The following is a 13,231-nucleotide window of genomic DNA, read 5'->3' as shown; positions in this document are numbered from 1 at the left end:
CTCCCTCTCCCCACTGCCCCCGCTCTCTCTCTAATAAATAAAATCTTAAAAAAAAAGAATAAATTTATAATACAACAAAAGCTCTAATAAATTTTCAAGTGATTCCCTCCCACCCTGTAGGCTACTGACACAAAGATACAGGGTAGCACAGTTTGCTGTGTGACACGGAATCGGTCTCTCCCTGGTGAGTCTGTTTTCCCGTATAAAATAGGTTGATCTCTAAAGCACGCCCAGTCTGTAAGTACCTGACTCAGGGGAAAGAAAAATATACAGAGACTAAGGAATTTAACCTGCAGAAACAAAATTTTACACGAGCATCTCTAAGCATCTTTTTAACTGTGTTCAATACATTTCTATGAAGTTAAATATGAAAATGTTCACAAATCCAATCATTTAACATGTTAAGGGAGCTGGCTTAAATAAGAATTGATTAATGAACTAAATTCACTCCTCTTTAACTTTTTAATTCAGACTTTAACATTTAAAATTTAAAAAGCAGGACACCTGGGGTGACTAGCTGGCTCGGTCGGTGGAGCACACAACTGTTGATCTTGGGTCATGAGGTCAAGCCCCATACTAGATGTGGACGTTACCTAAAAAATAAAATCTTAAGGGTGCCTGGGTGGCTCAGGTGGTTAAGCAACTGCCTTCAGCTCAGTTCATGATCCTGGAGTCCCAGGATAGAGTCCCACATCAGGCTCCCTGCTGGGCAGGGAGTCTGCTTCTCCTGCTGGCCTCTCTCTCCCTCTCTCATACTCTCTCAAATAAATAAATAAAATCTTTAAAAAAAAAAAAATCTTAAAAAAAGCAGGTAGCACACTTATATACCAGTTCATCACCGTCTATGAAGTATACACATATTAAATGTTTAATGTATACATTTTTATACCTGTGTAGACACTTACCAATGTACTAGCTAAAAACTCCGCAAGTTCCCTAAACAATTGTACCGCTCTCATTGCCAATGACAAAGTACAGACTCGGTGGTTAAGTACCCAGTAGATAAGGCCCTTTGAGAACTTTTTTTCACAAACTGGTTAAAAGTAAGGTCCAAAGATCTATGTTTGCTGCCTTTGTTTTTATTCTGGCTTTAAAAGTTGAGGAAAAAACTAAAAAAATGAAGATACTGATCCACGAAGTCCAACATCTGGTGAAGAAGAGCTTCAGTCAAGACAAGAAAATGAAAGGGAAGAAGTTACAGAAGAAACTGAAAATTTTCCTGTAAAGGAACGACACAAGCTCAGAGACTGAAAGGATCCATGAACGCTCAGTACAAAGAAGAACAATAATCAGGCACACCGTGATGAAATTTATAGGAGATAACAAAATGGAACTAAAAGGTTCCCCCAAAATGAGGGGAACATGACATACAACTGATGGGAAACAGCAACTAACTCAGTGATGCTGCAAACTGGTCGTCCAACATCTTCAAAATTCCAAGAGCAAATTTCTTTTCAGTGTGGCATATGCGTTCCCAGTCAGTGCCTTCTTGTGGGTGCACACTTCTCGGCACCCGTGCAGGGCCACTGCTTCTGGTAAATGGGCTGTGAGGAACATGACTTGTGTCACTTCTGGGCCAAATAGTTCAGGGCCAGCGTGACCCGTCAGCTCTCCCCTGCACCTGCTGTGGTAACCCAGAGCCGTGGAAGGGACGGTGACGAGGACCTGCGGGTGAAAGCAGCCTGGATCCAAAGAGGACGCAGGAAGAGCCCAGGCGCAGTGCATACTTGGGGAAAGCAAGACAGAACTTCCATCTACCCGCGAAAATCTCAGGGTTCATCTGTCACTGTGGCGGCACCCACTCCATCCTGACTACAGCAATAACCGAGGGGCGCCTGGGTGGCTCAGCTGGTTACGCATCTGTCTACAGCTCAGGTCATGATCTCGGGGTCCTGGGATGGAGCCCCACATTGGGTTTCCTGCTCAGCGGGGAGCCTGCTTCTCCCTCTGCCTGCCGCTCCCCCTGCTTGTGTGTGCACACGTGTTCTCTCTGCCTCTGACAGATAAATCTTAAAAAAAAAAACAAATAAAACAATAACCTAGAATTCTACACACAGCCAGACTATAAATTAGATATTTGGAACATACATGCTTTCTGACAAAGACTAAACAAAACACAACAGAGCAACTCCACCTTTCTCAGGAAGTTACTAGAATGAGCTCCATTAAATCAAGGAAGTAAACTAAGAAACTGAACACAGGTAGCCTCACTCTGGAAAGAGGGAAAAAGAATCTCTAGGTTACTATTATAGTTCCTGCTGTTCAGCCTGTTTATGATAATGTCCCTGCCGCTTATGGTCTTCCCAAACACAGCTCACCCTCCAAGAGCCGGCTCAACGGTTACCTCCTCCACGAAGACACAGATCCTAGTTCCCCACCTCCCAGCAATGAATGAAAACATCACGCATCCACAGGACGTGCACTCCAGTTGAGACTCCGCTAGCCCTGCGGTCTATGACTGGGGGCCGACTGCTTCACCTCAGTCTCCCTTTCCCCAGGATCTACGCAAGGATGAAGCTGGTCAATAATCAGAAGCTTCCTTTTAATGCTCAAATGCAGTAATTCTCCAAATGCACAAAACCAGTAAAATCCTAAAATAATTCTATGTGTGTTAAATGCTTACATACTCCCACAGTCTGTGACATTTGGTAATAATATTATTCCCTAAGTATATTTTTTTCACTTTCAAAAGCAATTGTCAACAGATAAAAATGATTATTGTCATAGGGATGATATTTCCTTTAAAACCAAAATTAAGCTTTAATAAGAAACATCTCATTACTATAAACACCAAAACAAAATTCGCAAAAGGAAAATCATACTGAAGTAACAGTACACCAGTGAGAATTCACCTTACTTTACCGGTGTATTAACCCTGTTGCTTCACACATCCAGTGTTGCTGGGGTACCCAAAATAACACCTATTCCCTACAAGGACAACCATTAGCAGTTCCAAATAATAGGCTATCTAGAGCACAGGATGAATTCACCTTTCCTAAATCATTCTAAAGAGTAACATCAAATTCTTAAAATTGTTTTTGATGGACATCTTTCCCATTGAGAGCCATATAGTCCTCTGTTCTCCTTAAAGGGAAACCTTAAACACAAGCGCGCACACCAAATATAATCTCGTGCTGTCACTGAAGTGCTGTACATAGACAGGTGCCTCTTCAGATGACCAAATTTACCTGCTGCAAAACTTCAGGATGGCATAGTGACATCTTCAGGTTCACTGATGCTCAGATAAGGGTTTGTCTCCCAGGCCTTCAGAGATCTCCGTCTTCTTTCTTTCTTCTCTATTACTCAACAGTCTGCTCCCAAGGACAATGGGACAGCCACTGCTCCCCAAACATAGTCTCCAAGTGTGATGCCCTTTTAATAATTTTAAGAAAACATTTCAGTGTGATGGCTGTTAACAGTGATAAAAATATACATATATATATATATATTGCACCAGTATGAAAACAAGAGCCTGGAGTCTTGCAGAAGGCAGAGTGCCGTACCTTTCTTGGTCTACATCTCCCACCAGCTGCTTGCAGTGACCCAGTGCCAAGCAACTCAAAAGCTGCCCACATCTGTAACCCTCACGATCCCAGTAGCTGGCACCACCAATACTTCTGTGGGCTCCCACTGTCTTTCCTCTTTTATTTTCATTTTTCTTGTCCCTTTGGTCTTACACCCTGTCCCACACAGGGCTTCCTTAAGAAAAACCAAGTCTTGGGGTGTCCGGGTGGCTCAGTTGGTTAAGTGTCTGGCTTTGGCTCAGGTCACGATCTCAGTCCTGGGATGGAGCCTCCCATCGGGCTCCCCGCTCAGCGGGAAGCCTGCTTCTCCCTCTGCTGCTCCCCCTGCTTGTGCTCTATCTCACACACACACTCTCTCAAATGAACTAAATCCAAAAAAAAAGAAAGAAAGAAAGAAAGAAAGAAAGAAAGAAAAACGAAGTCTTGCATACATGTTACTGATCACCCAGGATGCTCCTTTTAGCTAATCACAGTATATTTTAAACTGATTTTTTTTTAAATTTTATTTATTTGACAGAGAGAAAGCACGAAAGCAGGGGGAGCAGGAGAGGGAGAAGCAGGCTCCCCAGTGAGCAGGGAGCCTGACGCAGGGCTCAATCCCAGCACCCTGGGATCATGACCTGAGCTGAGGGCAGATGCTTAACTGACTGAGCCACCCAGGTGCCCCTAAAGCGATTATTAATATTAGCATGTTATATTCCAGGCAATGAATCCATACATTTCTGTGCGTTTTCTCATTTAATCACCACAACAATGCTAAGAAAGGCACTATTACTATTTTACAGATAAAACAAGTAAGACCAAATTTATTTTAAAAACCTACCCTAGGGCGCCTGGGTCAGTGGGTTAAAGCCTCTGCCTTTGACTCAGGTCATGATCTCAGGGTTCTGGGATCGAGCCCCGCATCAGGCTCTCTGCTCAGTGGGGAGCCTGCTTCCCCCCCCACCCCCGCCTACTTGTGATCTCTGTCAAATGAATAAATAAAATCTTTTAAAAAATACATAAACAAAAATTGAAACCTACCCTATAAAGTCACAGAGCTGAAATTCAAACCTAGATTCGCAACCCTAGGAAAGACCGCCTTTCCCAACCAGTTAGTTATCTAGGCCTCATACTGGTCTGATTCCAAATGAGGTTTTTTTCCCTCCTGCTAAATTCCACATCACATAACTGAGAATGCCAGAGGTGCCAGATAACCATGGGTTTACCTTATCAAGCTACATGAGCGAACATCAAGGGAAATGCGCTCTGGAGTTGTTACTCTCCACACACTATAGAGAACTACACTTCCAGAAGTGATGAAGGCCTGTGCATCTTTGTGAGTGGCCGGCTGGACACCTGAATAAGCTCGGACCCACGTTATGGGTCTACAGCTGAAGACAGTACCTGGGGTACCTGCCTGGCTAGAGCATGTAACTCTTGATCTTGGGGTCATGAGTTTGGGACCCATGTTGGGAGCAGAGCTGACTTAAAAAAAAACATAAACAAACAGGAAAAAAAAAAAAAAGGTTCTCTCTGTGTAGGGTGAGTTGGGCCCTAAAGTTAACAAGAACGCTGGTCTTATTAGTGTTATGATATATTCAGCTGAGCAGATCAGATGGGAATAATAAGCAACACAAAAAGCCAACAGATTTCCACCATCTACACTGTACACCCTTGCCTTTAATGTGTACACAACAACATAAAAATGACAAGCACTTTCTGTATGCCATGTCCCTACAGGATGTGGTAGGGAGACACAGAAACACAGAGCACATTCTGTCCACGTGGGACTTTGAGGAGGAGAAAGACCAAAAGAAATAAAATAGTTATATGCTGCAGTAAATGTTATGATGAAAACATACAAACTGGTAAGACAGGACTCCTGAAGGGCCTAGAAGGAAGAGTAGTCGGGAAAGACTTCCCTGATGCCATGAACCTGGGATTGAGAGAGAATGAACTGACCCTAAGAACAACACTCTAGGCAAAAGAACTACCCCGTCACAGATGAGGAGGCCAGAAGCAGCCTGGAACGCGAGAGAACAGAAAGGCTAGAGGGTTAACTTCATGGTGAGGAAGACAGGGTTGTTCGAGATGAATGGAAGAACTGGGCAGAAATCTTGTAGCCCGTGGTAGAGAGTTTGGAGTTTACTTTAAATAAAATATATTCACAGTAACTCTGTCAGGTGGATTTATTATCCTCACTTGAGCCCCACAGGAGGAGGACATGGAGGGGATATAAAAGGTGTTCAAGGTCACAGAGCTAGTAATGTATATTAAAGATCGAACACCTCTAAAAGGTACTCACCACCCTTAGCAACATGAGAATTCAAATCTTAAATGACTTTATCTAAGTACACCCATTCTCAAAACACCAGTAAGTCCATAGGCACCTAAAAATAATTGCCCCATTAAGTAAAATTTAATGTTCGTATGCATCATCAGAGACCCTGAAGTCAGTTTAAAATGTGCCCTTAGTTCTAACGCCTTCACTACTTACCTGCTAAACCAACATCCTATACAGAATAACAAATTAACCACAAAAACATTAATGACAATTTCACTGTCGATGCAATTTAAAACACGTCCCAATGCTCTTTCGTTTTTACTCCCAGAACTACTCTTTCAATCTAGTCATAGAACAAATAAAGTTCCCCCGTTTTATGGCATACACTAGTATTATAAATTTCTCCCCTGTAAAAGGAGTAATTTTACAGAAATACTCAGGCACCACAGATGTGCCATTTCTAAAACTGGAAAAAGATTAGGGATGGGGACCAAGAACTGAAATAATCTTCACTTCCCATAAAAGATTCAACAAACAAAACAGCAAACAGTGATCTTAGTTTGGGTCATTTACTTACCTACCTACCGCTATTGAGTATTAAAATCTATGTGCACACATCCATTGTACTATATATAAATAACACTGGGTATCTGACCTCATATTCAACATATCTGTGTAAAAACCCATTCCACATGACTGCATACTTTTGAGAGAACAGTAATTGCCACAAATTGAAAAATGGACATAACATTTCCATTTTTCAGACTATATTATGACTTTTACATAAGATCACACAATTATTTCTATGAGCAAAAAAAAAGATACTTGCTATTTTTTTAAAAGATTTTATTTATTTGACACACTGAAAGAGAGCGATAGTGAGAGAGAGAGCACAAGCAGGGGAAGCTGAAGGCAGAGGGCAAGGGAAAAGCAGGCTCCCCACTGAGCAGGGTGCCCGATGTGGGGCTTGATCCCAGGACCCTGGGCGGAAGGCAGACACCTAAAGACTGGCGCCACCTAGGCGCCCCAAAGATACTTGCTATTAATAACACAAGTTTCCTGAAAACCGACCACAGTGGAGAAAAACTACCAGAGTTTTCTCTGAGGAGTGAAGTTACATAACAAGACAGTCTTAAGCAGACACTTGCTTCTGTTCCCCCCAACAGAGGGGCGTTCAAAGGAATACTCTGGATGGCAAAATGGGTAGGATCCAGTCAGTACAGCTTTTCTTCTCAGGTCATGGCACTGCCCAGGTAGGCTACAGCCCAGGTCAAGGTAACCCAAACCCCTTCCCTCCCACTCCCTATAAGGTGCTGCCTTGGGACGAGGCCACGTGACACCCGAGGGTGTGCCCCTCGGTTCTGGGGAGGCCATGTTTCAGGCCTGCCCTATCTTCCCACTAAAAGAAGGCAAAGGGGCAGTGCCAGGTACGTCCGATCAATTTAGAAGGCATTTAAACATCATAATAAAGGGAAAAATACTTCCAAAGAGATGCCGAATGGAGACCCAAAAAGGGTAAAGGCTCATCCTTAACAAGATCAAAGAGTGCAAAGCACTCGCCAAACCCCAGATAATAAGTTCTTCTGAGATTCTTTACCAAGTGGACGGTCTGTGAGCCAGCTTCCCCAAAGGCAAGGAGAAAACATTTCAGAAGGTACTGGAACCAAAGGGTTGAGGCGATATACTGTGTTTGGAACAGAGACAGATTCTGAAAGTTACCGCACCCGCGTAGATGATGCAGCAGTGAGGAAAAATTAGAAAGCCCACAGGAAAAGAGAAATATCACAGGCTACATTTTCCCGCTTTATCTGTGAAACTTGGTAAACAATACCACTGATGTTTTTAAATAAGGAGGAGTCTCCACAGCACTGAGTATTCCACTTAACATTCATTCATTCAAATAAGCTAAGTGGATTTCACGCTATTTGTTAGGGTTTTAAAAGCCAAGATAACTGTGCGCCTGCCATGGCTGAGAACACCTCCGACATCTCGTCCTGAAGTCGATGGCAGTTTACTTCTGTTTGATCACAAATATCTGTATTCCAAGAAACCCCGGCAATTAAAAACGTGTTGGGGAAACGTGTGATGTCTCGTTCACATTTTTATTGTGGTTACTACGCTCTCCGTCCTCACAGCCAGGAGCATGTTGCCTCACCCAGGACAGACGTTCGAGAAACATTTGCTCAACTGAATTCAACGTGGTCCATTTCCTTACCGGCAGCCTGAGCCTTGTCACCTATTCCCACCTGGCCCTTAATTCCAAAAAGTGGGGACGGGAACCCCAATTCCACTTTCCGACTAACTGTGAAGTTGGCATCCAGCCTGCTGCGCACATTCCAAGTTTTGTGCCAGGACCTGCCACCGAGAAATGTCAATAGTTGTGCTACATAATGAGCCACAATGGTGTCCCTGAAGTTGCCAACTCCTGAAGCAAATTGAAAATTAAGGCCTGTCTCGCTTCCAGGGGCCGTTGAAAAGCCCACAGCCCCCACATCCGTGCGAGTAAATCCCATCCAGCAGCACCGTCACGCGCGGCACACGCGGGGGCTCCCGGCGCGACCTCCCGGCGGGCGGGGGCGGCGGCGTCACCGACGCGGCCTGGGCCCTCCCGAGCCCGCGCGCCCTCCGGCCCCTGGACCGCAGCCCGAGCCCGAGCCCGAGGACCTGCCGAACGGGCCGGGCGGCGGGCTGCGAGCCGCGCAGGCCCCGCGCCGCCGCCCCAGGCCTTCGCCGAGCCCCGGCCTCTCGCCGGCGGGGCTGCGGGCAACAAAGGCGGAGGCCCGGCCCGGCGCGCCGCGGACGGGGAGGCCGAGGGGTCGGACCGGCGCTCGGCGGAAGCAGGCCTCGGCCCTCCCCCGCCCGGCTCCCCGCCCGGCCCGGCTTCCCGGACGCCGCTTCCCCCCCGCACCCCCCCCCCGCACCCCCCTCCGCCCGCGGACCCGCCGCGGCGGCCCGGGCCTCGCGCCGCCCGGACCCTCGGCTGCAGGCGCGCCGGGCGGCCTCCCCAGCCCCGCGCGCACCGGATCCGCCCCCGCCGCCCCGAGGGGAGCAGCAGCCCCCGCGGCCAGTTTCCCGGGTTACGGAGGAGAGGGCGCAGGCAGCAAAGCCCGGAGGCAGCCCCCGACTCGGCTCCGTAGACGCTCACCCGGCGGCGGCCCGCTCCGCTTCCTCGCCCAGCGCCGGCGCGACTGCCGCGCTCGTCCCTCCTCTCCCGCAACTCCTCCTCCTCCTCCTCCTTCCTCCTCCTCCTCCTCCTCCTCCAGGAGGGGCGCGCGGCGGCGCCTGGGCCAGAGCGCCGAGCCGGAGCGGAGGAGCCGAGCGGGCCGCCCCGCGCCCTCTCCTCGGCCCGCGGCGCAGGCGGGCGTCCCGGCGCGGGGGGCGGGCCGGGCGGGGGGCGTCCGGGGGCGGGGGGCGGGGCCGCGCGGGGTCGCCGGCGTCCCGGAAGGGAGAGCGGGGCCGCGCGGAGGGCGCGTCCGGGGACGCGAGGGGCAGAAAGGCGCGTGAGAGGCGTCAGAGGGCTGGGGGCGCGCGGGGTCTGGGTGCGTGCGGGAGTCGTGGAGGTGGGGTGGGGTGCCGCGGGTCGAGGAGGGGTGTTGGGCCGGAGTAGGGGGTACCGAGCCGCGTCCCGACCGGCGTCCCCCCAGCCCCCGGGCTGCTCCGGCCGCTCCTCCCGCTCCTCCCGCGCTACTTCTTGGTTCCTGCCTCCCCTCTTCGGGGGACCGGCGCGGAGAAGAAAATCGCGGCCCTTGGGCGCCGGCCCTCCCTTTGCTTCTGCGGAGGGGTGAGGGGGTGGCGACCCCGGCCTGGTCTCCGCCGGGAGCGAGGGGCCGAGGCCGGCCGAGCACGCCTGCGGGACAGGGCCCCTGTGGGGAAGCCTTGGCCACCCCTTCTCTGGCTCCCGCGTCAGATGTGTTTGCTGACCGAAAACTTACTGCTTGCTTGAAGCCATCTACTCCATGTAGTACTTTTTATGTTTTAGACCGTAGTTCGCTATTGTTTGTGCCGCCGAATTTCACGGTAGTGCGATGTGAAAAGTTTCCTGTTGGTAACTTGATTTCTTTGGAAATCGGCTGAATGTGCCACCGACGTGTAGCAATACCAGCGGATTTTATTTTGTCAATGAGAAGCCACAGGAAAAAAAATTCATTTCTCTTTTGATGAAAAGCTGTTAAAGCTAAGTGTCGTTAGAAGAAGTATTTTTGACTTTAAACGTTGTATTTCTTTAATAGGACCTTTTAAAAGAGAAACCTAAGTTCATGTTCAAGTGTGAATTTATATCTGAATTACATCTCAATAAAGCTGTTAGTTAAAAAAAAGCTCAAGTAATTGCTCTTGATTACTATAAATGTCTAATTACAATATTCATCTAAACAAAATCTAGATTAGTAATTTAAAAATTGGATTACCAGGTAATTCGATCGGTTTTTATGACTGCAGAGTATGTATGAGGCTGATGTCATCTGGTGTGTGTGATTCCCCAGACCCGGTGTTCTCTTCAGTTCTTACCTGTATTTATGAATAAACCTGCACTGTTACTGTTATCCCCATGTAAATGCTACTCAATTCTCAAATGTCTACTTGTAGTGAATGTAAACTAAATAGAATGGCCGGAGAGGTTAACAGCAATAACAAGTAATAAGAAGCAAACTTTTCAACCCCACCCCCTCTTGTTTTAAGCCCCCTCAGAAGGAGAGTGTGGTATGGATTAGTGGGGTCTATCATCTGATCCAAAGAACCCAGTAGCCCCCCAGGGGCAGTGGGCCTGACAGAGCGCTTAGCCAAGCAATGCACTGACTCCTCCAGCAGATAGGATCAAACGCTGGGCTTCTGAGTCTGTCTGAGCTGGTCAGCATCTTGGCTTCGATAGTTCATACAGCTGTGACCTTCACCAAGGTTCCTAGCTGTAATTTCAGATTCTACTTGTAAAGAAGCAGGGTGGGGATGGGGGAGTGGCTTTTGAGGTGAACTATGTCAGAGAGCTGTGAAGATTACATGAAATAATGCACAGAAAACCACTTAACTTGGTGCCTGGTCCAGAAGGATTATCATTACTAGGTAATGTATATTTTATGAGCCAGGCATTGCATTAAGTGCTTTTGAATATATAATCTCCTTTAATTTTAACAAGTATCTATAAGTTGAGCGTTATCATCTCCATATTACAGATGATGAAAACGAGCCTTCTTGAGTATAAGTAGGAAATAACTTTCACACAGCTATTATGGGGCAGAGCTGAAATTCAGACTTCGGTCTCTCTGACTCCAGAATCTGAGCTTTTAACCACTAGGTTAAAATAGTATTAGTAATGCAGCAACAACTTTAGTGTAGAGTTACTAGTGGCTGAATACACTATTAAAATCTTCCTGCTCGCCTGAATTCCAAACACTTCTTGGCAGTAAACACGAGCTCTCATCCAAGCCTTCCTCTATCAGCAGTTCAATCACCCTTTGGGGGAAATCTTATCTTTGCTTATACTCAGCACTGCTGAGAGGCAGGCCCAGGACTGAGACTCCTGTTTACACTCTTGCCCAGGATTCTCAACCTTCAGCAAGCAATGCAAACAAGGAGAGTGGAGGGGAGAAGGGGATTGACCCACCCTAGTAGGGCCCCTGGACCAGATGGTCCCTTGTGCCTGCCCCCTAAAGCCTTCTAATAAACTCCCATTTTGCTCCTGCTAACCAATTTCCATTTTCTGCAACCAAAAAGGCTATATGATAGATACATGTACTTGCTGAAAGATAATAGTAGCAAAGGGTCTTATTGAAACTCTCCTATTGAGGGAGCATGGTTCCACCTTTTCCTCCTAAAGTCATAGCTTCTAGAGCCAGAAAGACCTTTCTTGGTCAACAACATCAATATCCCCATTTTACAGAGGAAGCAGGATGGGATACAGTGGCAGACTTCCACCCTCTGAGCCCCTGGGGAAAGCTGCCCAAGTGAGCAGAATTCCACACCCATAATTTTCCTTTCTCCTTCCCATGGCCCTTCTGCTGCCTCCCGCCTTCCTGTCTTTGAGAATCCTGAGCTATCCCCCACTCAATCAAGTTCCTCATTTGGTACTTACACTGCGTTGAAGAGGGCCCCTAAAGATTCATGTCCTTCCCAGAGGCTCAGAATGTGACTTGGTTTGGAAGTGGCATCTTTGCAGATGTAGTTGAGTTAGTATAAGGTCCTACTGGAGAAGGATGAGACCCTGGTCCAACATAATTGATGTCTTTATGAGAGACGCAGAGGTAGATGCATGGGTAAGACACACAGGGAGAATGCTAGGAAGGCAGAGATGGCAGTGAAGACAACCAAGGAAGCTAAGGAACTCCAAGGATAAGCCACAGCCAGTAGAATCTAGAAAGAGGCAAGAAAGGAGTCTCCTGTGCCTTCATAGCCAGCAAGGCCCTCCCAACACCTTGGTTTTATACTTCAAGCTCTCAGAACCATGAAAGAATATATGTCTGCTGTGTTAAGCACCCAGTTTGTGCGAGCGCCTGGGTGGCTCAGTGGGTTAAGCCTCTGCCTTCAGCTCAGGTCTTGATCTCAGGGTCCTGGGATGGAGCCCCGCATCGGTCTCTCTGCTCAGCAGGGAGCCTGCTTCCCCCCCACCTCCACCCTCTCTGCCTGCCTCTCTGCCTACTTGGGATCTCTCTGTCAAATGCATAAATAAAATCTTTTAAAAAGCCTCCAGTTTGTGGTACTTTGGGGTGGTACATGGGGAATGCATCCAGGACTCCTAGGTCCACCCACCCCAGGTCGCCGTTTGCTGGAAGTTTCCTCCAATTCACGCTTCTCTTTGCAGAGTCTCCGGGTTACCAGTGTTGACCGTAGGTCCCAGTGTGCCCAGACCAGTACCGCATTATAACTGTTGTTTTGTCATCTCAAAATTGTTCCAGCTCAGACAGTAAATTTTGTGTTCACCCGGCCTTCCTCCTAATGTGTAAAATTGCGACTCAGTTACACAACATCAAAGCTCCTTGAGAACTGGACCCAAATTGCTTCTTCAGCCTCATGGTCCACTTTATATCACACTTTGCTGGGCCACACTGGGTGACTCCACTTCCAGATAGTTCCAGCTCTGTGCCTTAACTCATGCTCTTCTCTCTGCCAAGAACGGTCTTCCATTTCATCCACCCCTACCTTCTGATTATTTCTGTTTATTGAAAATCTTATCAGTCAAGTTCAGATCTGCCCAGTCAGAAATGACATCATTCTACTCAGAACCCCCACCTTGGGTTCAACCCGTTTTAAAGCACGTCGCCCTACATTGCAACAATTCTCTCTCCTCCTTTGAATGCAGATTTTTTTTTTTTTTAAGGTTTTATGTATTCACTGGACACAGAGAGAGAGAGCACAAGCAGGGGGAGCAACAAGCAGATGGAGATGCGGAAGCAGGCTCCCCGCTGAGCCCCATGTGGGGCTCGATCCCAGGACTCCAGGATCATGACCTGAG

At 47.7% G+C, this 13,231-nt stretch overlaps 1 protein-coding gene across 4 annotated transcripts in view; it reads right to left on the bottom strand.

Moving 5' to 3' along the window:
- SOCS6 (suppressor of cytokine signaling 6) overlaps positions 1-13,231 on the bottom strand; it is a 68,101-nt gene that overhangs the window by 28,768 nt on the left and 26,102 nt on the right. Inside the window, exons 1-2 of one of the 4 annotated variants that reach the window (XM_046024094.1) lie at positions 9,723-10,010; positions 3,189-3,372 (exon numbers count right to left, since the gene is read on the bottom strand). The gene's annotated coding sequence lies outside the window, so the exon portion shown is untranslated. Of the gene's footprint in view, positions 1-3,188; positions 3,373-8,810; positions 9,033-9,722; positions 10,011-13,231 lie in introns of those variants that run through there. The other 3 variants (XM_046024092.1, XM_046024093.1, XM_046024091.1) reach the window with 3 other exon arrangements.

This window comes from Meles meles, chromosome 12, assembly GCF_922984935.1.
Source record: "Meles meles chromosome 12, mMelMel3.1 paternal haplotype, whole genome shotgun sequence".
Lineage (NCBI taxonomy): Eukaryota > Metazoa > Chordata > Mammalia > Carnivora > Mustelidae > Meles > Meles meles.
This window is presented reverse-complemented; position numbering and strand designations above follow the sequence as displayed.